Genomic DNA, 25,462 nt, shown 5'->3' with positions numbered 1-25,462 from the left:
TTCTACATCAAAAATTATATGAAGGAAAGCTACCAAGCAATGTATGATTATAATTAGTAATAACAATGGTAATTCCCAGCTGACACATTTGACCCTTACAGTACAATGAGAGGAAGGTAGTGCCTCTGCAGGCATGTGAGATTTGTAAATTAATTCTGTCTACCCACTCTTGAATTGTAATGATCTGAATTTCACTTAAAATCTTCCCTTACTTGAGAAATCATTATGCTGGTGTCAAGGCCAAGGAGAAATGCTTCATCTTTAACATTTACTTATCCTCCTGGAAACAGTGATGGAGTCCACATTTTCAGCCTGTTTCAGTTGGGTTTGGGAGCTGGCAGCAGAGGGTTGGATGTAGTTCGGGATAGTGTCTGCTTGCTAATTCGCTTCCGTCGTGTCTGACTCTGTGACCCCATGGACTGCATGCAGCCCACCAGGCTCCTCTGTCCACGGGATTCTCCAGGCATGAATGCTGGAGTGCGTTGCCATGCCCTCCTCCAGGAGATCGTCCCAGCTCAGGGACTGAACCCACATCTGTCTCGTTTCCTGCGTTGGCAGGTGGATTCTTTACCGCCAGAGCCACCGGGGAAGCCCGTACTCTGTTCGGCCCGATCAGATCCACAGAGCTCTTTAATTTAGACCTGTGTCCAGGGAAGTTCTAAGCAGAGCTGACCCTCTCCTCTGCTGCTTGGAGTTCTTGTGTTCTGGGAATGGCCCATGGTTGGGACAAACTTCCTAGACTCAGTAAAAGATATTGAAAATATGCCACTTTATGGTCTAAGTGTCTAATTTCAGACCCCAACCAGCTTTACTCCTAGAAGGGAACCACTGTGCAGCTTTCAGCTAGGAAACCCATATTTCATGATATTCTTGGGGGGGTCAGTAGCTCTTTTTGAGGCGTGGATTCCTTGATGAATGAATGAAAATGTCTTTACACAGGTAAATACCCATCTTGGATATTCTCAAGAAATACTGGATATTCCAGTATCAATTTATAGCTCCCTATCTAAGAAATTGTGATTCTCTGTCTTGATTTAACAGGATTTATTAAATGATACATGTATAGGCATTTCAGGGCTGCTACTGTCATTGTTGACAGGAGACAAAATAGATGTATTAGTTTTTTATTTAAGAAATAAAATTGTATCACATCTGTGAAAAACCTTTTGCTCCTTCTCACTATAAAAATACTTGAGGGAAGTCCTATTTCTGTTAAATCTGTACATCCACAGTTCTGATTGACTTCAAGCAAATCACTGGACCCTAGTAACAGAAATTATATGTTTGATGTCATAAATGAGAAAGGAACAAATTTGAAGTAATTTTCTTTTATAATTTAATCACATAATTCAGCCTACACTGAATTGTTTGTTAACAAAATGTGGCAATTTGTGTGTTACAGATAAAAATTTATAAGAAGAAACTGCCCACATACTTCACTTAAAGGGTAATTACCCTTCATATACTCCATAACTCACTAGCTTTGATGAAGGTGCCAGTGAGTTATTATGGTCTTTGCTTTGTCAGAAAGACTTTAATAACTTCATCATGCTACTGGTGTCTTAAAGTTATGGATCGTATGCAAGGCGTAATAACTCTCTTTCTTCCTGATAGAAATTACATTTCTCAAGTGGTCAGTTATTCATAGTTAAGATTTCAAAAATGGTGACTCTGCATCTCAGGATTATTTCTCAACTCATAGCAGCCATGAAATGCCTTGTTTGTGTTTATATAATTTTTAAAAACTACTCACATGTTAATGTGAGTGGAATCCCCACATATTAATATTTTTTTAGATCAAGTGGAATTCATTTGTAACACTGCTGAGTAACAGATGATAATATCTGTATTACGGGCCAGTTGTGTTACATCTGGTTTTTATGATGGTATGGAATCAGATGTTGTGTTCAGAGGCTCATTGTTTTATCTGAAGCATACTGCTTTGTTTTTATTGCTTTTGGCTGGAATTCTTCCAATTAAGTGACTTATTTTAACAGCAGAATCGTGAGCATTGTGGTGTCGTTATTAAATTAAGTATGTGTTATCAGGAAGTGTGAGGTAAGAATGTCAATAGTGGGAGGGGAACATATCAACTCCAAGAACAGAATGGTTTGGTGGTTAAGTGCCCTGATAGTTAACACTCAAGGGCAGAAGTAGAAGGTGTGGGAAACAGGAAGAATATTTATAGATGTCATTACTAAAGAGTGATACACTTTGCTAGAGGGAAGTTGGTTAACCCTGGCATTGTTGGGAGATTCACCTTCCCGTCATAGGCATGAAAAGTACTTTTATTTTTAACTTGGGCTTTTAAAGCATACAATGAAAGGGAATAAAATAGCTGTTTTGCTGTTTAAAAGTTCAGAGACTGACTTTGATGGTCTTGATTTTTAAAAAATCAGGAGACATATTTATTGCAAGTTGAAATTTTTAAAAGCCAAACTTGTCTAGCAGTTCCACTTCTGAGTATATTCTCAAAGTTTGAAAGCAGGTATTTGAGTGGATATTTGTACACCAATGTTCATAGCAGCGATGTTCACAATAACCAAAAGATGTAAGTAACCCATTGATGGGTGAATGGATAAACAAAGTGTGGTATACACATGCAATGAAATATTACTCAGTATTAAAAAGGAATGAATTTCTGACACATGCTACAACATGGATGAATCTTGAAGACATTATGCTAAGTGAAATAAGCCAGACGCAGAAGGACAAATATTGTATGATTCCACTTACACGAGGTACCTGCAGTAGTCAATAAAGATAGAAAATAGAATGGTGGTTTCCAAAAGTGGGTGAGTGAGGTGGAGAATGGAGAAAATTGTGTAATGGGTACAGTCTCAGTTTTTGAAGGTGAAAAAGTTCTGAAGATGAGTGGTGGTGATGGTTGCATGACAGTGTATTTAGTGCAGCTGAACTGTGTACCTAAAAATGGTTTAAAAAGATACATTTATATTACGTGTATTTTCCGTTCAGTTCAGTCACACAGTCGTGTCTGACCCCATGAATCGCAGCACACCAGGCCTCCCTGTCCATCATTGACTCCCGGGGTTTACCCAAACTCATGCCCATCGAGTCGGTGATGCCATCTAACCATCTCATCCTCTGTTGTCCCCTTCTCCTCCCACCTTCAACCTTTCCCAGCATCAGGGTCTTTTCCAGTGAATCAGCTCTTTGCATCAGGTGGCCAAAGTATTGGAGTTTCAGCTTCAGCATTAGTCCTTCCAATGAACACCCAGGACTGCTCTCCTTCAGGATGGACTGGTTGGATCTCCTTGCAGTCCAAGGGACTCTCAAGAGTCTTCTCCAACATCACAGTTCAAAAGCATCAATTCTTCAGTACTCAGCTTTCTTTATAGTCCAACTCTCACATGTATATTTTACTGCACTAAAAAAAGCCAAACTTACTAAAAATGGTAATATAAAGTAATGAAATTCTTCCAGTTAGAGAACAAATTAATGAGACAAATGTAAGGGTTAGCTAGTTATTTGTATTCATAAATATTCATTAGTCATCTTTAGACTAAATTTGGGAAAAAGAGAGTTGCCTTATCTTGTGTATGATCTGGGGACTGATTTGCCCATATTTTAAAATACTGTCTTTCAGTACTTGACGTCATTCTTTGAACATGAAAGACGCTCAATAAATATTTGTTGATTGATATTTGTTTGTTCAAGAAATTATAGTTATAGCATCACGTGCAGAACAGTCAACTTAACTGTTACCCATTAAGCCTACTTACAAGCTCAGTGAACCGGTAGCAAATAATAACCTTTAAAATACAGGCAATCGAAAATTAGATTATGGGAGCTAGTGTGTCTTAGTTATTATAAAATAGGCCACAAATTTTTGCTGTTGATATAAAAACAATTTTGATAATTGTCTCGAGAAATGGACAGTCTTTTGCCTGAAAGACTGCTGAGTAATCAGTAGGGCTAGTATCTGGTTTTATATCTGTACAAAGATCACAGTGGATCTCGTATTTTGCTATGACAGGATCTTCTTCATTTAAGTCTCTGGTTCATCTGAGGTCTTATTTGACTCTTATCCTGGGATCCAAATAGTGGGGTAGAAAGAGTATCGAAATAGAATGGGATTAGATCACCTGGGTAAGGAATCCGCCTCCCAATGCAGGAGGCCTAAGAGATGCGGGTTCAATCCCTGGGTTAGGAAGATCTGCTGGGGGAGGAAGTGGCAACCCACTCCAGTATTTTTGCTTGGAAAATCCCGTGGACAGAGGAGCCTGGAGGGTTACAGTCCGTGATGGGGTCCCAAGGGTTTGGACACGGCTGAGCACGCACGCATATGCGTAGATTACCCATCATTGCTCAGTCGCCTGCTTTCACCAGGTTGACAAGTTGATGCCGCTCTATTCGTTTCTGTGGGTAGAGTCTATTTTAAGCCTCTTCTAGGAACATTATTTTCATTATTCTGAGCAGCTTTATTCTAGTTATTCAAAACTGATTATCACCAGTATAAATGGTTATCCAGTTTTATTTTTGTGAGTGACTATATTCCCCCCATATGTTCATATGTTCATTCCCCCTATTGTGTCTTGAATTAATATTTGTTCAAAAACAAAGCACAAAGGTGACAATATTTTAAAAACCACCCATTATTGGGAGTTCCCTGGTAGTCTAATGTTTAGGATTTCGGGCTTTGACTGCTATGGCTCTGGATTCAATCTCTGGTCGGGGAACTGAGATTTCCTGGTGCAAGCCAGGTGCAGTCAAAATGAAAAAGCTACCCATTATTTTACCACGTAGAGTTAGGCATTGATACCATTTGTTTGCATGTCAGCAGTTCCACTGTTCTGTCCATGCATATATGCACATACACGAACAAGCAGAGATATAAAGCTGAGAGGCATAAAATTAGGACTGTAATGATTATTCTGTTTTATAACCTGCATATTTTTTCACTGAGCGTTAAATGGTGACATTTTCTCATGTGACTAAACATTCTTTCACAGCTGCTTTCTAAGTAGCTGCATTTCCTTCTATCTTTTGCCCACAGTAGTCCTCTATCACTAGGATTTTAGAATATTCTTTTTCTTGCTATTGTATGTAACACTGTGATGAAAATGCTTTTAATCTTTTGCCTATCCCTATTTTTAAAAAATAAATGCCCAGGTGTAAAATTAAGTAGAAAGATATGAACATTTTAAAAGGCGTTTAATATATATGCGCCAAATTGTCCTTCAGGAAGTCTATGAAGGTTTATACTTCTATATAAGCTATGATATTAGTATAAGCTATATATGATATATGGTCTGTATCGGACCACCTATTGCCCACCCTGGAATTAGTTATTTTTAAATAACACCAATTTGAGATGTGAATAATTGTTATCATTTATTTTAATTTGCACTGGTGGTGAGTGTTTGTATATGACTGTTTGGCAGATGTATTTCTACATGTCATGATTAATCTGGTGTGTTCCTTTTTTCTGTTTGTGAGATGTATTTACATGTAAAAGATATTATTAACCTGGTTGTATATTGTTTCTTTTGTTACTTTTCCCCCAATGGATTTCTTTGTTTTTCAACATTTGCCACATATTACCAAGATGAAGAAAAAAAAAACCTTATAGGCAGATGATGTAACTCTGTTTGGCGGCTGTTGCTGAGTGCCAGATAGGTAAAGTAAATGATCTTTCTTCAACCTTGGGTGAGAAAAACTTAACCATCAGTCAGTTTTAAATCATCCTTAAGATATGTAACCAGATAACTTCAGACAACTTGTCTTTATGTAGGACATGCTAGGAGTCTCTTGAGGGAAGGATGGCTATAGTCAACATTTCCACTTGGGTGTTCTCTGTTAAGCCAAGTATCGCTGAAACACAGCAACAGCTGACATTTTTACTGAGCAACATGCAAATGTTGAGAGTTTTCCCCATCCTCATAAGGAAGATAGTAGTAAACTAATTATTGAGAATTTCTTACAGCAAAGTATTTGAGCAACTCTCTGGCCCTATTAGAACCATGTGTTGTTTGGGGGTTATAATTTCTATTTCAACATACTATTTTGGGATTTAAGAAATTCACTTCAGATGTGTCAAAGTTAACATTGATGTGTGTATATCTGTGGTTTTGTGTATATGTTAAAGTATATGTGAGGTGGCAGAAGTAATGTCAAAATCACAACTTTGAGAAAAACCTTCAAGTTCAATGAAATCTGTGTTGGCATAAATTGCTCTCCAATTTAATAGTGATAAAAGGCACATGAAAAGACTATACAGTTACTTTCAAAACAAGCATTTTCCAAGTTCCAGGAAATGAATGTATTTGTATAAAAACACTTGACACTTGTAAGAGCCTTTTTATCAGTTTACCAAACAATTGACTATTAAGATCTCTTTGCTTGCACAAGCTTTCAAAGACATATGATATATGGTCACCCATTTGCCACTGACATGTTATGAAGAGATGGAGGGGACAGCATACTACTATAATTTTATGGCAGATTTAGTTTTGGTAATTTGAAATCTCTTTAAAATACACTCAAAGTGCTCCCTATCTAAAGGAGCTCTACAAACCGTAATTTTGTCCAGTGAAGGATTCGTAACACATAGTTACCACTGGTTTATTCTTGCAAATCAGAGTTTTTGAGGTTTTTGGTAGCCTCATACTGGCTGGGAATTTGATTGTGAGCAGGAAATGTTCTTTCTTTAGCCATCCTAGAAAAAAAAATGGTACCACAAAAGTCTCTGGTGTCAGATAAGAGTGCTGCCAAGTGGAACCATATGTTGTTTGGGGATTATAATTTATATTTCAACATAGTATTATGGAATTTACGAAATTAACTTCAGATATATCAAAGTTAACATTGATGTGTGTATATATGTGGATATGTGTATATGTTAAAAGATATGGGAGGTGGAAGTTATATAGAAATCAATTTTTTTTTTCTCTGAAAAGAAAACTCCTCTTTGCATCATGGTCAGGAGTCTTTGTCCTCATAGGAATTGAATACATATACTTTTTTTTCCTTCCTACACTAAAATAGTGTCTTAGAACTCTTTCTCCTTTCTTCCTTTTAAAATTATGTAAGATACCTTTTCTGAACTTGTACATTTTTTCTGGAACACCTGCTTCTTCGCTTTTAAAATTCCTAGAAGCATAGATAACATATTTAAATATCTATATGAATTAAATCTAAAGTGTCTAGATGTTTCCGTTTTTAATGTTTAAATCAAAGCTTTTTGTAAATGGAAATTTAAAAAATTTTGAAATTTTTGGGAGATCTTTTAAAAAATTGGTTAGTGCAGTATTTTAAGTATATCACGGGGACTTCCCTAGTGGCTCAGATGGTAAAGAATCTGCCTGTAATGCAGGAGACCTTGGTTTAAGTCCTGGGTCAGGAAAATCCCCTGGAGGAGGGCATGGCAACCCACTCCAGTGTTCTTACCTGGAGAATTCCAGGGACAGAGAAGCCTGGTGGGCTACAGTCCACAGGGTCACAAAGAGTGGGACATGACTGAGTGACTGATACTTCAGGTATATTATATACACATATATACTTCACTATATTAAGTATGTAAGTAAGTACTGGCTTTATTTTAAAGCTCATTTTGATTAAGTGATATAATAGTATCCTTTCTCATTTAAAAAACCGAACTGCTAAAAGAGTTTAAAAGAATTTTGAAAATATTAAATGAGTTAAGTAGTTTCAGCAACACCTTTATCTCAGATTTCTATACAGAATTAATTTATTAATTTTGTAAAATGATTAGAGCTAGAGCAGATGTTTTTACATTTAGAAAAAATTCAGCAATATGTGTATGGAATATGTTGTATGGAATATGTTGTATTATATTTACCTAAAAATTTCTGATTTAACACATTAAATGCACATTTCTTTCTCTTAAAAAATTCATTAAGCATATTCATATACTGATCTTTTCACTGGGGAACTTTAAATAAAGTTCATTATTTATTTAATACTTTTCAATTTGGGATATACTTCAAGTGATTTATTTATCCTTGGCCGGTTGCCACTTGAGACTCTTTCTGTTTTATGAAGCTAACTTAAATGATCATTTAATCAGGAATTACTGGTATTCAGTTCAGTTCAGTTGCTCAGTTGTGTCCGACTCTTTGTGACCCCGTGAACCACAGCACGCCAGGCCTCCCTGTCCATCACCAACTCCCGGAGTCCACCCAAACCCATGTCCATTGTGTTGGTGATGCCATCCAACCATCTCATCCTCTGTATTAGTTATGTTTTATTTTATTTCTAGTGTATGGAGGGTCGTGCAGCCCTGTGATGACCAGGTTCCATGGAGGTTGGGGGGAGGCCGTCATCTAGGAGAAGGCTGGGAAGGGTCAGCCTGGAGTGGAGGTGGGATTTGGGCAGATGGAAATGTTCTCCTGGAATGAATTGGCAGAAGTAAGTTCTTACCGATTTAAATACATTTTTGACTAATTGAAGGGAGGCATTACTAAACTCAGGGCTGAATAAAGCATTTCACGCACCCTGTAAGGAGTGATTAAATCAGAGGAGCTTTCCTACTTTAAAATCAGAGAGAAGATATAAGTGTAGACTTTCAGGAAACGTTTAATTTTTGTATAAAACTGAAGACATTTTGATAAAATATGAAATTTAGTAAAATTTACAATTATTTGTTTGTGTTACTCCCCACCAAAAAATTGTGTATGAGTTTTTGTGTGTGTTTTTTTTTTTTTTTAAACTCTTGAGCTGTTTATTCAATCACTAGTTATTATAGAGCAGAGGTCCTAACCTCCAGGTCGCGGACTGGTACCACCTGCCAGATCAGTGTTGGCTTTAGGTTAGAAATTAAGTGCACACTCTTTACAATAGCTAGGACATGGAAGCAACCTAGATGTTCATGGGCAGATGAATGGATAAGGAAGTTGTGGTACATATACACAATGGAATATTACTCAGCTATAAAAAGGAATGCACTTGAGTCAGTTCTAATGAGGTGGATGAACCTGGAGCCTATTATACCAAGTGAAATAAGTCAGAAAGAGAAAGAGAAATACTGTATATTAACACATAGATATGGAATTTAGAATGATGGTACCAACGATCCTACATGCAAGGCAGCAAAGGAGACACAGATTTAAAAAACAGACTTTTGGACTCTGTGGGAGAAGGTGAGGGTGGGATGATCTGAGAGAATAGCATTGAAACATGTGTATTACCATATGTGAAACAGATGACCAGTGCAAGTTCAATGCATGAAGCAGGGCAACCAAGGCCAGTGCTCTGGGACAACCCAGAAGGATGGGGAGGGGAGAGAGGTGGGAGGGGGGTTCAGGATGGGGGGACACATGTATACCTGTGGCTGATTCATGTTGATGTATGGCAGAAACCATCACAATATTGTAATTATCCTCCAACTTAAATTAATTAATTAAAAAAGAGAAATAAAGTGCAAAATAAATGTAAGGTGCTTGTAGCATCCCGAAACCCACCCTCTCCACCCCTGATCTGTGGAAAAACTGTCTTCCACCAGATCAGTCCCTGGTGCCAAAAAGGTGGGGGACCACTGATGTAGAGGATAGAAACCCAATTGTATATGAGTTGAAAGCAAAATGATGCTGAAGCTGAAACTCCAATACTTTGGCCACCTCATGCGAAGAGTTGACTCATTAGAAAAGACCCTGATGCTGGGAAGGATTGGGGGCAGGAGGAGAAGGGGACGACAGAGGATGAGATGGCTGGATGGCATCACCGACTCGATGGACCTGAGTTTGAGTAAACTCCGGGAGTTGGTGATGGACAGGGAGGCCTGGCGTGCTGCGATTCATGCGGTTGCAGAGTCGGACACGATTGAGTGACAGAACTGAACTGAACTGAAAGCAAAATAAATAAATAAATGAAGATCATTAGCTTTAAAATTACATACCTATTGATCATATAAAATGTAAACATAAACACTCTGCTGTTATTTTTTTTTGCTTGGTAACCATGTGCTTCAAAATCTGGCGCCATCCTTCCTGGGATTCACAAGGCCTGCTTCCATTGTGTTGTTTATTTAGGCTTTGCGGCTCTTCTCAAAATTAAACAAGTGTTTATCTGGTTCTTTGAAACATTGACAAGCCAAAGAAGATACAGAAAAATGGTTGGAGAGGAAGAAAGGTTATCCTGCTCTGATGCTTCCTCTGTTTCCTCTTTTCTGCTGCCCTTTTTTGTCTTCACATACTTAAACCAAACTCAGAACTTACTGAGATTTTTCTGGGAACCAAGCGAGACAAGGAAAAAAGGTTACAACTGCTGTCTGACCCCTAATGCTGTGATGCTGTTTTCTGAGTACTACTAGCAGTTTCAAGTCAAAAGTGCTCATCAGAGCAACGCTTGACTGTCTTAATTCGTGTGTGTAGACTTCTGTTAGTGTTGTTACTATCTGTTTTGTATCAGGCTTGCTAGCTAATTTCCTTGTTTATTAGCTAAGTGATTTTCTTAACGGCTCTCCTTTTGACAAACGAAGAAATCTTCCCTGCTCTGAGGGGGAAAACCGAGTTTGAAAACTCATGTCTAAAGGGACAAGGAACATCTGTATCCTTGCTGCTGCTGTGTGGTTGATGTGGGGGAAAATCTGGTGACTGACCTTGATTCTAGTCACAAAAATATGCATGATTTGGCCTTTTTCCATAAGACAAATAGCAACAGTCTCCAGTTAAAGCAGGGATTCAATTTCCTTTGTTTTGAGTGTGGAAAAGGGAATTGTTTCCAAACCTTAATATCAGCAGGCTTAGTGAATTTTTTTTTTCCTGAAATATTTTAGATACTCCATTTCAACAGAAGCATTTTGTTTGAATTCATATTTTATTAACTAGGAGTTATTTTGTTTAATTTATACCTGAAGATTTAGAGGCCTGCAATGTCATTTTTAAGGGAGAGATGTCTTTTTAATAAATAATTAAACAAAACCCAGGGGAATCAATAAAAACTACCGAGGTCTGAGAATAGATTTCGGAATAGGGCCCCTGGAAGGGACACTGGCAATTATACTGTGGAGCCAGCTTAAGATTTCTGCTAACAGGTTTAGACTAGCTCAAGTCCATGAGAACTGGAACCTCTAGAACTAGACGTCTGTGATCCCACTGACCCTTTATGAGTTCAGTCATCAAGGGTTGCCCTGGATCCATATTAGGAACCACATTTATAGGTGAATAGTCTAGCACTCTTACAGACCCATCTCTGCCCCTACCCCCAAGAATCTGAATCTGTCATGGCACCAAAATGTGTATCTCAGAGCTTTGGCAGAGAGATTGGGTATTTGCAGTTCCACACAGCAGAAATCCGTCTTTTAAGTAAGGTAAGAAAATGTGAGCTTCCCCGTTTTTAAGTAGGAGTCATCTTTGCTCTTGCAAACCAGGTTATGATTCTGTTACCTTTTTATTTTTGTTCATTAAGCACCATCGTCAGCCAGCTAAGTTTAGAGGAAACAGTGAAAGAAAAAGCATCTCTCCATCCTTGCATTTGACTGTCCCTGTAAGTTTGCCCTTTCCAGTTTCTTTCCTTTTGTTTCCCCATCCTATTTAGGACCTCGCCTCTTATAAAGCATGTTTCCCTCACTGAAGAGTAGTCACCTGCTATCTATAAAACGAATCTCTTAAGCAACTGCATGGTTTTAAACAAATAACCTCATTCCATGAGGCTTACTAGGGAGACCCTACATATTTTAGTTACCAAGGGACATCTCTGCATATTTTCAGAATCTCTAAAACAAACAAATTAAAAAAAAAACTACCCCCAAAAAGACTTCTGATACACATATACACAATTATTGTTAAGGCAGCAATCTAGTGGACAAGGCAGATTTCATTGCTATGTTAATCTCATGGTAAGTAGGGTTTTGACTGGTTGTGTGCAGATCTGATTTCTGGAAATGTTTTCTTACTTGTAAGATGGCAGTAAGATATTACCGCCATCATAAAGTTGTTATGAGAATTAAATGCATTAAGATGCATCAAGCACTTAGCTTAGTACCTGGGTGTATGAAGTGCCAAGTGGCCAATTATCTAATAATTGCTCACAGAATCTATTAGTAGAAAACTGATAGAAAGCCATTCACTTCATTGCCAAGCTTCAAAAGGTTAAATGAGATAGACTTGTGAACTCTATTTGATGTCCAGTAGCACAGTGCCTCTTGTTTGGCTTCTTCTACCCAAATAGACTTAAAGAATGTATTAAAGATACAAAGAGACTGTTGGATCAGTCCCCAGAAGACTGTTGAATGGTAAGCGAGAATGTCCTAAGTATCCCTGGAATCACACCGAGTGTCTTCCTTTCATCAGAGATAAAGAGAGGAATAGCCATATAGTGTAGGCTATTCTATGTGGTCTTTTCTCTCATAGTAGACATGGGACTTTGTTTCACTAATGTGAATGTTCTAAATTATATGACCATCATTAAATCTGTGTTCACATTAATTTCTGACATGGTAAGTGTTTTTCTCTTTGAGATATCACATTTTTAGACATTTAGAATATGACCTCACCCATTTTACGTTGGGAACACCGTATGTGAAATAATTTTGAAGGGCATTTTATTTCCTAGGATGTATTTTCAGCAGGTGGCTAATGGCTTTTGACCTGCTGTAGCAGCATACGGAACTGAATGCTAGACAGAGTATGTTTCAAAAGCTCCATTTCCATTTTACATAATGACGTGCAGTAATTCTTTTTGAGATTGCCTTGCATATTTTTCCAAGTAGTTATTAATGGAGACATGTGAGTTTGGTAGGAGAGAGAAGAAAAAATTAGGATGCTCCAGCATGTAGGTTTGAAGACTATTTAAATATATTCGTACTGGTAAAAATACAAGTATTTTCATAAATAATATCAGATCTAATATAGGCTAAAAGCCATATCAAGTACATGGTGTCAACCTTCTACCTTTCTCATATCTTTGGGCCATTGCTATGAAAAGTCACACATTTTAATCCACTCACTTTTCCCTTCATAATTTTCATTTTCTCTTGAAAGGTATGCAGTTTATTCCGTGGGCTGTTTTCATAGAGCCTTTAAGAATTATCCATACTAAATAATAATTTGCAATTGTTATGTGAAAGCAGACAATGGCTAAGATTGCTCAGGGTACCCAGGTTGGCAATTTTAGGTCACTGTCAAGGTTAGTTTCAAATTCAGTATTTTATACAATCACAGTCTTTGCAATCCTACACCACATCATTTATACATTGACTAACTCTCCAGTTTATGCTTAGTTAGTTTTTTGAGGTGAAGATGTGTATGCAGCTTGGTTAATGCCCAAAGGCCTTGTGGAGGGGGTGACTGTGAAAAAATGGCAATATAAAGAGTTATATTTCCCGTACTGAACATATTAGAGCTGGCATTTTGCCACTGAACTATATGATGAGGGAGGAATATTGTTTGTGTACTTTGCATTTAAGACTTAATTTCTGAGGCTGAGTTCTAATTTATTTATTCCCTTAGGTAATTACTGGTTTTCGAGATGCAAAAGAAGTATATTATTGGATTTTTTTTAATGGTTAAACTTGTATCATAGATGTCCTTTCTTTAAATTTAGGCCCTGAAAATTCTCGCACATCAAAGTAGCTTGTGCTTCTCATTTGCAGCTAGAGAGTTAATCATCTTTCAATAATGCTTTGAAGTTAGCTTTTCTTCTTCTTTTTTTCTTAGCCCAGCATGAGTTCATGAATAAAACTAACCACCCCATAGGTATAGCATATTATTGTTCTTGCCTATGGGTCTTGCTAATAAAAATTCAAATTCTGGTTAGTTTGCTGGGATCAAATCAAGGTGGTAGATGGCATACTTTTCTCCTTTATGAAGCCTTCTTGCAGAAAATAGAAGCGGGGGGAAAGAAAGAATGGGGTGGAGGGAAAGGACAAAGCAATTCAGGGTTAAATATATTTTAGCTTTTCTGTCTATGTTGTGATAAGTCTGGAGGTTTTTACTTCTCTTTGCCCTGGAATCCTTAAAAATAAAATTCCTATTTAGGATTAACCTCCAAAAAATTCCTATTCTTTAGTTAATGTGTATGAATCTGCTGTTGTGTGGGTGAGGTAACAATAACAACAGTGGAACTAACTTAATTTGATAATGTGTACGTGTGTATTTTTAAATGCAGCTAGATGGGATGCCTGTCAGCTGAAAAACAGAGTAGGTGATAACTACTAGGTAGGTGATTGCTACAATAATCTGAAATTCTGGCAGTTGCTAAAATCGTCAGCTTGCTTATAAGATGACCTCATCACTGAATCAAATAGGGTTTGGCATTTTAACAAATGTTTTCCACCAACATCAGTACAGAAAAGAATTGCGCCTGGATGCTTCCTTCAGAAAGTGGCATGAGAATTTAGAAACGAGAGAACATACTGGAACTAGCGTGATGACAGTACAAGACACCCCGTCCCAGAATCAAGCCCTGATGGAAAGACCTTAAAGTGCAGTTGTTGCTGTGTTGTTTAGTTGCCAAGTTGTGTCTGACTCTTTGTGACCCCATGTAGCTTGTCCGGCTCCTCTGTGCATGGGATTTCCCAGGCAAGAATACTGGAGTAGATTGCCATTTCCTTCTCCAGGGGGTCTTCCGGACCCAAGGAGCGAACCTGCATCTCCTGCATTGTCAGGAAGAATCTTTACCCCTGTGCCACCTTCAGTTCAGTTCAGTTTAGTTCAGTCACTCAGTCGTGTCCGACTGTTTGTGACTCCATGAATCACAGCATGCCAGGCCTCCCTGTCCATCACCAACTCCCGGAGTTTACCCAAACCCATGCCCATCGAGTCAGTGATGCCATTCAGCCATCTCATCCTCTGTTGTCCCTTTCTCCTCCTGCCCCCAATCCCTCCCAGCATCAGGGTCTTTTCCAATGAGTCAGCTCTTCGCATCAGGTGGCCAAAGTATTGGAGTTTCAGCTTCAGCATCAGTCCTTCCAATGAACACCCAGGACTGATCTCCTTTAGGATGGACTGGTTCGATCTCCTTGCAGTCCAAGGGACTCTCAAGAGTCTTCTCCAACACTATAGTTCAAAAGCATCAATTCTTTGGTGGTCAGCTTTCTTCACAGTCCAATTCTCACATCCATACATGACCACTGGAAAAACCATAGCCTTGACTAGACGGACTTTTGTTGGCAAAGTAATGTCTCTGCTTTTCAATATGCTATCTAGGTTGGTCATAACTTTCCTTCCAAGGAATAAGCATCTTTTAATTTCATGGCTGCAGTCACCATCCGCAGTGATTTTGGAGCCCCAAAAAATAAAGTCTGACACTGTTTCCACTGTCTCCCCATCTATTTCCCATGAAGTGATTGGGACCAGATGCCATGATCTTAGTTTTCTGAATGTTAAGCTTTAAGCCAACTTTTTCACTCTCCTCTTTCACTTTCATCAAGAGGCTTTTTAGTTCCTCTTCACTTTCTGCCATAAGGGTGGTGTCATCTGCATATCTGAGGTTATTGATATTTCTCCCAGCAATCTTGATTCCAGCTTGTGCTTCATCCAGCCCAGCATTTCTCATGATGTACTCTGCATATAAGTTAAATAAGCTACCTTAGTGGAATACAAATAAGGAGTGTATATAGCAAATTACTTGTATATGTGACAGTAGATAAGAGTGTGGTCTCAGTGAGATACCCAAGTTTGGTTCCCAGTTCTGACTATTTGGTCACTTTGGGCAAATAAGTTATTCTTTCTGAGCATCAGATTTCTTAACTGTGAAATAGGAGTGGTGATGGTATCTAATCATATTATTATGCTGAGAAATAACAAATATTTGAAACAAAATAAAAATACTTAAATAAAGGAAAATACTTAAGAATATATTTGCAAATATTTTAAAACTTACAACAAAGAAGTATAATTCCAAAGCCTTAGAAATCTGTCACATTTATGTATTTTGCAAATGATGGGACACATTGTAACACAGGCCACAGCTGGCCTCAGAATTCTGTCTAACCCAGAACAGCAGGAAGCTTCTATTTTGTAGACATTGGCACTCAGCATGCAACATCTGTGTTTTCCCTGAGCCAGTTGAGTGCTACCTGTCTTCCTTCTTTTTTCTGTCTTTGCTAACAGTCTCCCTAATGCAAATATCAATGCAGTTACTTGGAAAAGTGGGAATGGAGAGATTCCTGCTTGGTTATCCATAATCGTCATTTTCAGACACCGTGGTGAGTACTTTGCAGAAGATTGTGTTGAGGCCCAGATTTGTATTTCTAGATCTATTCTCTACCCCAGGCTCCATTCATTAATTACTTTATTACTTTGACTCCAATTTACGAATAGGAGTCAACACTGGTTGGTCACTGTTCACTCTCCTTCAATCACACCGGGCTTCCTTGAACATTCCTTGAACATTCTGAGCTCATTTTTGTCTTGGGGCCTTTGTTCTTGGTGGTCTCTGAGTCTGGAAGGATCTGTGATTTTATCTTATGCATCCTTCTCCTTGTTCAAAGGCCATTTCTACTGAGATGGAGGTGACAACTCTAAGTCATTCTCCCATCTAGTCATCCTATATGTTTCTTCAGAGTCTTTTTCCATATATATCAGATTATGGTGTTCATTTAATGGTTTGCTGTTTTATCTCCTGACCCAGATTGCAGGCTCCGTGAAATCAGCATCCTTGTGTGGTTCAGTCAGCAGTCTTTCCCTGGTACCTGCCTCCGCGCCTGGCTCACAGGAGTGCTCGGAACAACGTTCAGAGGTATGGTTATTCCCTCCTTTATTTCATAGTTGAGAGAAGCGATGCCCAGGAAGTTTCAGTATCAATAGCTTGCCCAAGATCTCAGGGGTTAGAGGTGGCTGAGCTGGGGTTTAGACTCAGTGCTGTGAGTGCTCAGTGCTAGAATCCTGTGCCGCAATGGTTGCCTTTCCTTAGCTGAAGGTCGGGGATGTCAGTGGGAGGCACGGGGCCCTGTGGTTCCTGGAACTTCCTTTGAATCCCAGGGTAGCAGTTATTGCTTTTTCTACAGCCTTGTCAGAGAAGAGTTGGTCCTGATGACTTTCTGTTCTGGTATCCTGGGCTTATCTTCTCTTCCCTTTTCCTCCTTGATTCAGTGCCCAAGACACGGTTGATTAATATTTTATAAGAATGCATTCAATCCTTTACTGCTTGGGAAAAACAGTGAAACGCCAAATTTTAAAGACACTCCCTGAGGGTTGGAATCCATGGATTTGAACACAGATGGAATTTTCCACCTGGCCAGGGTCCATCTTTTTTATTTACATGCTGTTTTTTTGAGCAATTTTTTTTTTTTTAAACTTGACAATGGTTACAGCTATACCTTTCTTTTTCTGAGTTTGTGCTAACAACACAGGTAAAACTTTGGCTCTACTTGGCTCCTGTTGAATAAATAGTTCCACCTCCTTGCCTTTCTGCCCCATTGCCTGACCCCCTTGCAAGATGTGGTGGGGAAACTGGGCTCTTTATGTTGCCTTAACCAGATACGCTATAGAATAAACAGGCAGTCTTGCAATGTATATCGTTAAAATGTATAAATGTGTTTCAGCTATTTGATGGAAGAGGAAAGAAGAAAAATCAAACCAGGACAGTTGATTAAAAAGGGATAATCCCCTGCATTTCATAAGCAACACCCAGCAGATTATAGAGGGGTCAGTTATTGGTGCTCTTTAAGCTAGGACCTTTGGTGTGTGTTGCTGTATTTGTTTTTTTTTAATTTTTTAATTTTTTTTCATTTATTTTTATTAGTTGGAGGCTAATTACTTCACAACATTGCAGTGGGTTTTGTCATATATTGACATGAATCAGCCATGGAGTTACATGTATTCCCCATCCTGATCCCCCCTCCCACCTCCCTCTCTACCCGATTCCTCTGGGTCTTCCCAGTGCACCAGGCCCGAGCACTTGTCTCATGCATCCCACCTGGACTGGTGATCTGTTTCACCATAGATAATATACATGCTGTTCTCTCGAAACATCCCACCCTCGCGTTTTCCCACAGAGTCCAAAAGTCTGTTCTGTACATCTGTGTCTCTTTTTCTGTTTTGCATATAGGGTTATCATTACCATCTTTCTAAATTCCATATATATGTATTAGTATGCTGTAATGTTCTTTATCTTTCTGGCTTACTTCACTCTGTATAATGGGCTCCAGTTTCATCCATCTCATTAGAACTGATTCAAATGAATTCTTTTTAACGGCTGAGTAATATTCCATGGTGTATATGTACCACAGCTTCCTAATCCATTCGTCTGCTAATGGGCATCTAGGTTGCTTCCATGTCCTGGCTATTATAAACAGTGTTGTGATGAACATTGGGATGCATGTGTCTCTTTCAGATCTGGTTTCCTCAGTGTGTATGCCCAGGAGTAGGATTGCTGGGTCATATGGCAGTTCTATTTCCAGTTTTTTAAGAAATCTCCACACTGTTTTCCATAATGGCTGTACTAGTTTGCATTCTCACCAACAGTGTAAGAGGGTTCCCTTTTCTCCACAGCCTCTCCAGCATTTTTTGCTTGTAGACTTTTGGATAGCAGCCATCCTGACTGGCGTGTAATGGTACCTCATTGTGGTTTTAATTTGCATTTCTCTGATAATGAGTGATGTTGAGCATCTTTTCATGTGTTGTTAGCCATCTGTATGTCTTCTTTGGAGAAATGTCTGTTTAGTTCTTTGGCCCATTTTTTGATTGGGTCATTTATTTTTCTGGAATTGAGCTGCAGGAGTTGCTTGTATATTTTTGAGATTAATCCTTTGTCTATTTCTTCATTTGCTATTATTTTCTCCCAATCTGAAGGCTGTCTTTTCACCTTACTTATAGTTTCCTTTGTTGTGCAAAAGCTTTTAAGTTTCATTAGGTCCCATTTGTTTATTTTTGCTTTTATTTCCAGTATTCTGGGTGGTGGGTCATAGAGGATCCTGCTGTGATTAATGTTGGAGAGTGTTTTGCCTATGTTCTCCTCTAGGAGTTTTATAGTTTCTGGTCTTACATTTAGATCTTTAATCCATTTTGACTTTAATTTTGTGTATGGTATTAGAAAGTGTTCTAGTTTCAATCTTTTACAAGTGGTTGACCAGTTTTCCCAGCACCACTTATTAAAGAGGTTGTCTTTTTTCCATTGTGTATCCTTGCCTCCTTTGTCAAAGATGAGGTGTCTATAGGTTTGTGGATTTATCTCTGGGCTTTCTATTCTGTTCCATTGATCTATATTTCTGTTTTTGTGCCAGTACCATACTGTCTTGATGACTGTGACTTTGTAGTAGAATCTGAAGTCAGGCAGGTTGATTCCTCCAGTTCCATTCTTCTTTTTCAAGATTACTTTGGCTATTTGAGGTTTTTTGTATTTCCATACAAATTGTGAAATTCTTTGTTCTAGTTCTGTGAAAAATACCCTTGGTAGCTTGATAGGGATTGCATTGAATCTATAGATTGCTTTGGGTAGTATAGCCATTTTGACAATATTGATTCTTCCAATCCATGAACACGGTATGTTTCTCCATCTGTTTGTGTCCTCTTTGATTTCTTTCATCAGTGTTTTATAGTTTTCTATGTATAGGTCTTTTGTTTCTTTAGGTAGATATACTCCTAGGTATTTTATTCTTTTTGCTGCAATGGTGAATGGTATTGTTTCCTTAATTTCTCTTTCTGTTTTCTCATTGTTAGTGTATAGGAATGCAAGGGATTTCTGTGTGTTAATTTTATATCCTGCAACTTTACTATATTCATTGATTAGCTCTAGTAATTTTCTGGTAGAGTCTTTAGGGTTTTCTATGTAGAGGATCATGTCATCTGCAAACAGCGAGAGTTTCACTTCTTTTCCTATCTGGATTCCTTTTACTTCTTTTTCGGCTCTGATTGCTGTGGCCAAAACTTCCAAAACTATGTTGAATGGTAGTGGTGAGAGTGGGCACCCTTGTCTTGTTCCTGATTTCAGGGGAAATGCTTTCAATTTTTCACCATTGAGGGTGATGCTTGCTGTGGGTTTGTCATATATAGCTTTTATTATGTTGAGGTATGTTCCTTCTATTCCTGCTTTCTGGAGAGTTTTAATCATAAATGGGTATTGAATTTTGTCAAAGGCTTTCTCTGCATCTATTGAGATAATCATATGGTTTTTATCTTTCAATTTGTTAATGTGGTGTATTATATTGATTGATTTGCGGATATTAAAGAATCCTTGCATTCCTGGGATAAAGCCCACTTGGTCATGGTGTATGATTTTTTTAATATGTTGTTGGATTCTGTCTGCTAGAATTTTGTTAAGGATTTTCACATCTATGTTCATCAGTGATATTGGCCTGTAGTTTTCTTTTTTTTTTTGTGGCACCTTTGTCTGGTTTTGGAATTAGGGTGATGGTGGCCTCATAGAATGAGTTTGGAAGTTTACCTTCTTCTGCAATTTTCTGGAAGAGTTTGAGTAAGATAGGTGTTAGCTCTTCTCTAAATTTTTGGTAGAATTCAGCTGTGAAGCCATCTGGTCCTGGGCTTTTGTTTGCTGGAAGATTTCTGATTACAGTTTCGATTTCCTTGCTTGTGATGGGTCTGTTAAGATCTTCTATTTCTTCCTGGTTCAGTTTTGGAAAGTTATACTTTTCTAAGAATTTGTCCATTTCATCCAAGTTGTCCATTTTATTGGCATAGAGCTGCTGGTAGTAGTCTCTTATGATCCTTTGTATTTCAGTGTTGTCTGTTGTGATCTCTCCATTTTCATTTCTAATTTTGTTAATTTGGTTCTTCTCTCTTTGTTTCTTAATGAGTCTTGCTAATGGTTTGTCAATTTTGTTTAGTTTTTCAAAAAACCAGCTTTTAGCTTTGTTGATTTTTGCTATGGTCTCTTTAGTTTCTTTTGCATTTATTTCTGCCCTAATTTTTAAGATTTCTTTCTTTCTACTAACCCTGGGGTTCTTTTTTTTTTTTTTTAACCCTGGGGTTCTTCATTTCTTCCTTCTCTAATTGCTTTAGGTGTAGAGTTAGGTTATTTATTTGACTTTTTTCTTGTTTCTTGAGGTAAGCCTGTAATGCTATGAACCTTCCCCTTAGCACTGCTTTTACAGAGTCCCATAGGTTTTGGGTTGTTGTGTTTTCATTTTCATTCATTTCTATGCATATTTTGATTTCTTCTATGATTTGTTGGTTATTCAGAAGCGTGTTATTTAGCCTCCATATGTTTGAATTTTTAATAATTTTTTTCCTGTAATTGAGATCTAATCTTACTGCACTGTGGTCAGAAAAGATGACTGGAATGATTTCAATTTTTTTGAATTTACCAAGACTAGATTTATGGCCCAGGATGTGATCTGTTCTGGAGAAGGTTCCGTGTGCACTTGAGAAAAAGGTGAAGGTGATTGTTTTGGGGTGAAATGTCCTATAGATATCAATTAGGTCTAGCTGGTCCATTGTGTCATTTAATGTTTGTGTTTCCTTGTTAATTTTCTGTTTAGTTGATCTATCCATAGTTGTGAGTGGGGTATTAAAGTCTCCCACTATTATTGTGTTACTATTAATTTCCTCTTTCATACTTGTTAGCAATTGCCATACATATTGCAGTGCTCCTATGTTGGGTGCATATATATTTATAAGTGGTATATCTTCTTCTTGGATTGACCCTTTGATCATTATGTAGTGTCCTTCTTTGTCTCTTTTTACATCCTTTATTTGAAAGTCTATTTTATCTGAAATGAGTATTGTGACTCCTGCTTTCTTTTGTTCTCCGTTTGCGTGAAATATTTTTTTCTAGCCCTTCACTTTTAGTCTGTATATGTCTCTTGTTTTGAGGTGGGTCTCTTGTAGACAGCATATATAGGGGTCTTGTTTTTGTATCCATTCAGCCAATATTTGTCTTTTGGTTGGGGCATTCAACCCATTTACATTTAAGGTAATTATTGATAGGTGTGGTCCCGTTGCCATTTACTTTGTTGTTTTGGGTTCATGTTTATGCACCCTTTCTGCATTTCCTGTCTAGAGAAGATCCTTTAGCATTTGTTGAAGAGCTGGTTTGGTGGTGCTGAATTCTCTCAGCTTTTGCTTGTCTGTAAAGCTTTTGAATTCTCCTTCATATCTGAATGAGATCCTTGCTGGATACAGTAATCTAGGTTGTAGGTTATTCTCTTTCATTACTTTAAGTATGTCCTGCCATTCCCTTCTGGCCTGGAGGGTTTCTATTGATAGATCAGCTGTTATCCTTATGGGAATCCCTTTGTGTGTTATTTGTTGTTTCTCCCTTGCTGCTTTTAATATTTGTTCTTTGTGTTTGATCTTTGTTAATTTGATTAATATGTGTCTTGGGGTGTTTCACCTTGGGTTTATCCTGTTTGGGACTCTCTGGGTTTCTTGGACTTGAGTGGCTATTTCCTTCCCCATTTTAGGGAAGTTTTCAGCTATTATCTCCTCGAGTATTTTCTCATGGCCTTTCTTTTTGTCTTCTTCTTCTGGGACTCCTATGATTCGAATGTTGGGGCATTTCACATTGTCCCAGAGGTCCCTGAGGTTGTCCTCATTTCTTTTGATTCTTTTTTCTTTTTTCCTCTCTGCATTATTTATTTCCACCATTTTATCTTCTACCTCACTTATCCTATCTTCTGTCTCCATTATTCTACTCTTGGTTCCCTCCAGAGTGTTTTTGATCTCATTTATTGCATTATTCATTTTTAATTGACTCTTTTTTATTTCTTCTAGGTCTTTATTAAACATTTCTTGCATCTTTTCAATCTTTGTCTCCAGGCTATTTATCTGTAACTCCATTTTGTTTTCAAGATTTTGGATCATTTTTATTATCATTATTCTAAATTCTTTTTCAGGTAGATTCCCTATCTCCTCCTCTTTTGTTTGATTTGGTGGGCATTTTTCATGTTCCTTTACCTGTTGGGTATTTCTCTGCCTTTTCATCTTGTTTAGATTGCTGTGTCTGGAGTGGGCTTTCTGTATTCTGGAGGTCTGTGGTTCCTTTTTATTGTGGAGGTTTCACCCAGTGGGTGGGGTTGGACGATTGGCTTGTCAGGGTTTCCTGGTTAGGGAAGCTTGTGTCAGTGTTCTGGTGTGTGGAACTAGATTTCTTCTCTCTGGAGTGCAATGGAGTGCCCAGTAATGAGTTTTGAGATGGGTCTATGTGTTAGGTGTGACCTTGGGCAGCCTGTATGTTGACGTTCAGGGCTATGTTCCTGCATTGCTGGAGAATTTGCATGGTATGTCTTGCTCTAAAACTTATTGGCTCTTGGGTGATGGTTGATTTCGGTGTAGGTATGGAGGCTTTTGGACGGTCTCTTATTACTTAATGTTCCATGTAGTCAGGAGTTTTCTGGTGTTCTCAGGTTTTGGGCTTAAGTCTCCTGCCTATGGATTTCAGTTTTATTCTTCCAGTAGTCTCAAGACTTCTGCAACTATACAGCACTGATAATAAAACTTCTTGGTTAATGGTGAAAATATTCTCCCCCGTGAGGGACACCCAGAGAGGTTCACAGAGTTACATGAAGAAGAGGAGAGGGAAGAGGGAGATAGAGATGAGCAGGAGGAGAAAAAGGGGGACTCAAGAGGAGAGAGACAGATCTACGCAGTTGTCTGTTCCCAGAGTGTTCTCCGTAGCCCAGACACCCACAAAGATTCACAGAATTGGATTGGGAAGAGAAGGGGAAAGGAGGAAATAGGGGTGTTCTGAGGTAGAAAACGGAGAGTCAAGATTGGGAGAGAGTAATCAACACACTCCTGAATAAAAATGGGAACTGAATATTGGATTCTTAAATGTCCAAAATTTATATCACATACTGAAACACAAAGATTAAAAATCTAGCATACAGGTTAGATTTTTTAAAATACAATATTTAAAAACAAAAACACAAAAAAATTTTAGAAATATATATGAAGTTCGGTTTAAAAATAGGGCTTCTTTTTTTTTGCAAGGTTATAGTGTAATGAAAATTAAAATTAAGGAGTAGTAGAGGAGTAATAGAGGACTTTAAAAGGAAGTAAGAGAAAAAGAACAATAGAAAAAAGAAGAGAAAAAGGAAAAAAAAAACAAGAAAAAAAATGTTTTTCCTAATTAAAAAAATCATAAAACTCTATGAAAATGAAAGTTAAGGAGTAATGGGGGAGTAATAGGGAATTTTAAAAGAAAATAAAAGAGAAAAAATAAAAAAGAAAAAAAATTTTTTAATTAAAAAAATTAAATTAAAAAATTAAATTAAAAAAAAAAAGTAACAATATATCTAGGACTTTCTCTGGAGCTGTTGCAGTCAGTGTGGGTTCGGTTCGGTTTCAGATAGCTCCTTGTTCCAGCTTACACTTCTCGATATCTACAGGCCCCTTCCGGTGTAGTCAGTGTTACCTACAGGGATTTTAGTCTGTTTTTCTCTTTTTGACAATGTGAATCTGATGTTTAGAAAAGTCAAGGATTTGCCCAGTGAACCTTCTGAAGCGGTTCCCTTTGTTTATTTGGCTTCCCTTTGCCGGGCTCTTCAGTGCCTAATTTCCGCCCTGACACAGGCGGGCGGAGGTGGTCTCATTCAGGTCGCTAGTTCTGTAGCGCTGCGGGGAGGGGCTGGCGCTGCTTTCCCGTCTGCACTGCTCAGGCTCCCAGCTGCATAGAGCGTGCCGCTGCACGCGGTTCCAGCCCTCGGGTGTTCCACAAAAGCGCAGACTCGGCTGCGCCTGCGTTTTGTGCCTTCCCCGTCAGAGCGGTTCAGGCAGCCAGGAGCTTGACTTGCGCGCTCTCCCCAGGTGCGGCGCGTCTTCTGCCCTCCGCGGTCCCAGTCTCAGTTTCCGCCTGCGCGGGGTCGGGTGTGTGCGCCTTCTCCCCTCCGCGTCCCCAGCCCCAGTCCCCGCCCGCGCCGGTCAGGCGCCTGCGCCTTGTGTCTCGCCGCGACCCTCCCTGGCGGATGTCGACCATCCAGAATCTGAAGAGGTCTTTGATTAGAAAGTGGAGGCCTGTTTGCAGTGCGGCAGGGGATGCGGTCCTTGGGGCCGAGCCTGCCCCCTTCCCCTCCCCCCTGCCTCCTGCCTCCGCGGGGCTGGGCCGGTCTGCAGCCTGCGAGCTCTTCTCTGGACTTGCTCAGACCCTTTGTTCTGCGAACTGCAGGCAGTGTGTTCAGGCCGGTTAATTTTCTCTCCCGCTTTTGCTGTCCCACAGTTCAAGTTGGCAACTCACACAAGCTCCCTCTGATTGTCCTCAGGGCACTCAGGCCCGGTCCTTACCCTGAGCAATGCCGCCCGCTCCTCTCCGTTCTGCCCCCACTTGCTGGTGGCGGATGCGGGCGTCTGGGGTACTTTTCTGCTGGGAGTTGCTTTTAGGCACGTAATCTGTGGGCTTTATTTATTCTTCCCCTCCCAGTCAGGTTGCCCTCTGAGATTCAAAAACTTCCCCCAGGCCCGCCAGTGCGAGGGTTTCCTGGTGTTTGGAAACTTCCTCTATTAAGACTCCCTTTCTGGGAGGGATCTCCGTCCTGAGCTCTTTTGTCTCTCTTTTTATCTTTTATATTTCGTCCTACCTCCTTTCGAAGACAATGGGCTGCTTTTCTGGGTGCCTGATGACCTCAGCTAGCGATCAGAAGTTG

At 38.9% G+C, this 25,462-nt stretch overlaps 1 protein-coding gene across 22 annotated transcripts in view; it reads left to right on the top strand.

The window, feature by feature from the left end:
- PAM (peptidylglycine alpha-amidating monooxygenase) overlaps positions 1-25,462 on the top strand; it is a 307,426-nt gene that overhangs the window by 32,754 nt on the left and 249,210 nt on the right. For all 22 annotated transcript variants that reach the window (XM_043464552.1, XM_043464569.1, XM_043464568.1 and 19 more), the window contains exon 2: positions 16,555-16,662. The gene's annotated coding sequence lies outside the window, so the exon portion shown is untranslated. The remainder of the gene's footprint in view (positions 1-16,554; positions 16,663-25,462) is intronic.

Source organism: Cervus canadensis, chromosome 4 (assembly GCF_019320065.1).
Source record: "Cervus canadensis isolate Bull #8, Minnesota chromosome 4, ASM1932006v1, whole genome shotgun sequence".
NCBI classification, from domain to species: Eukaryota; Metazoa; Chordata; class Mammalia; order Artiodactyla; family Cervidae; genus Cervus; species Cervus canadensis.
The sequence above is the reverse complement of the archived record's forward strand: the minus strand, read 5'-3'. Positions and strand labels throughout refer to the sequence as shown.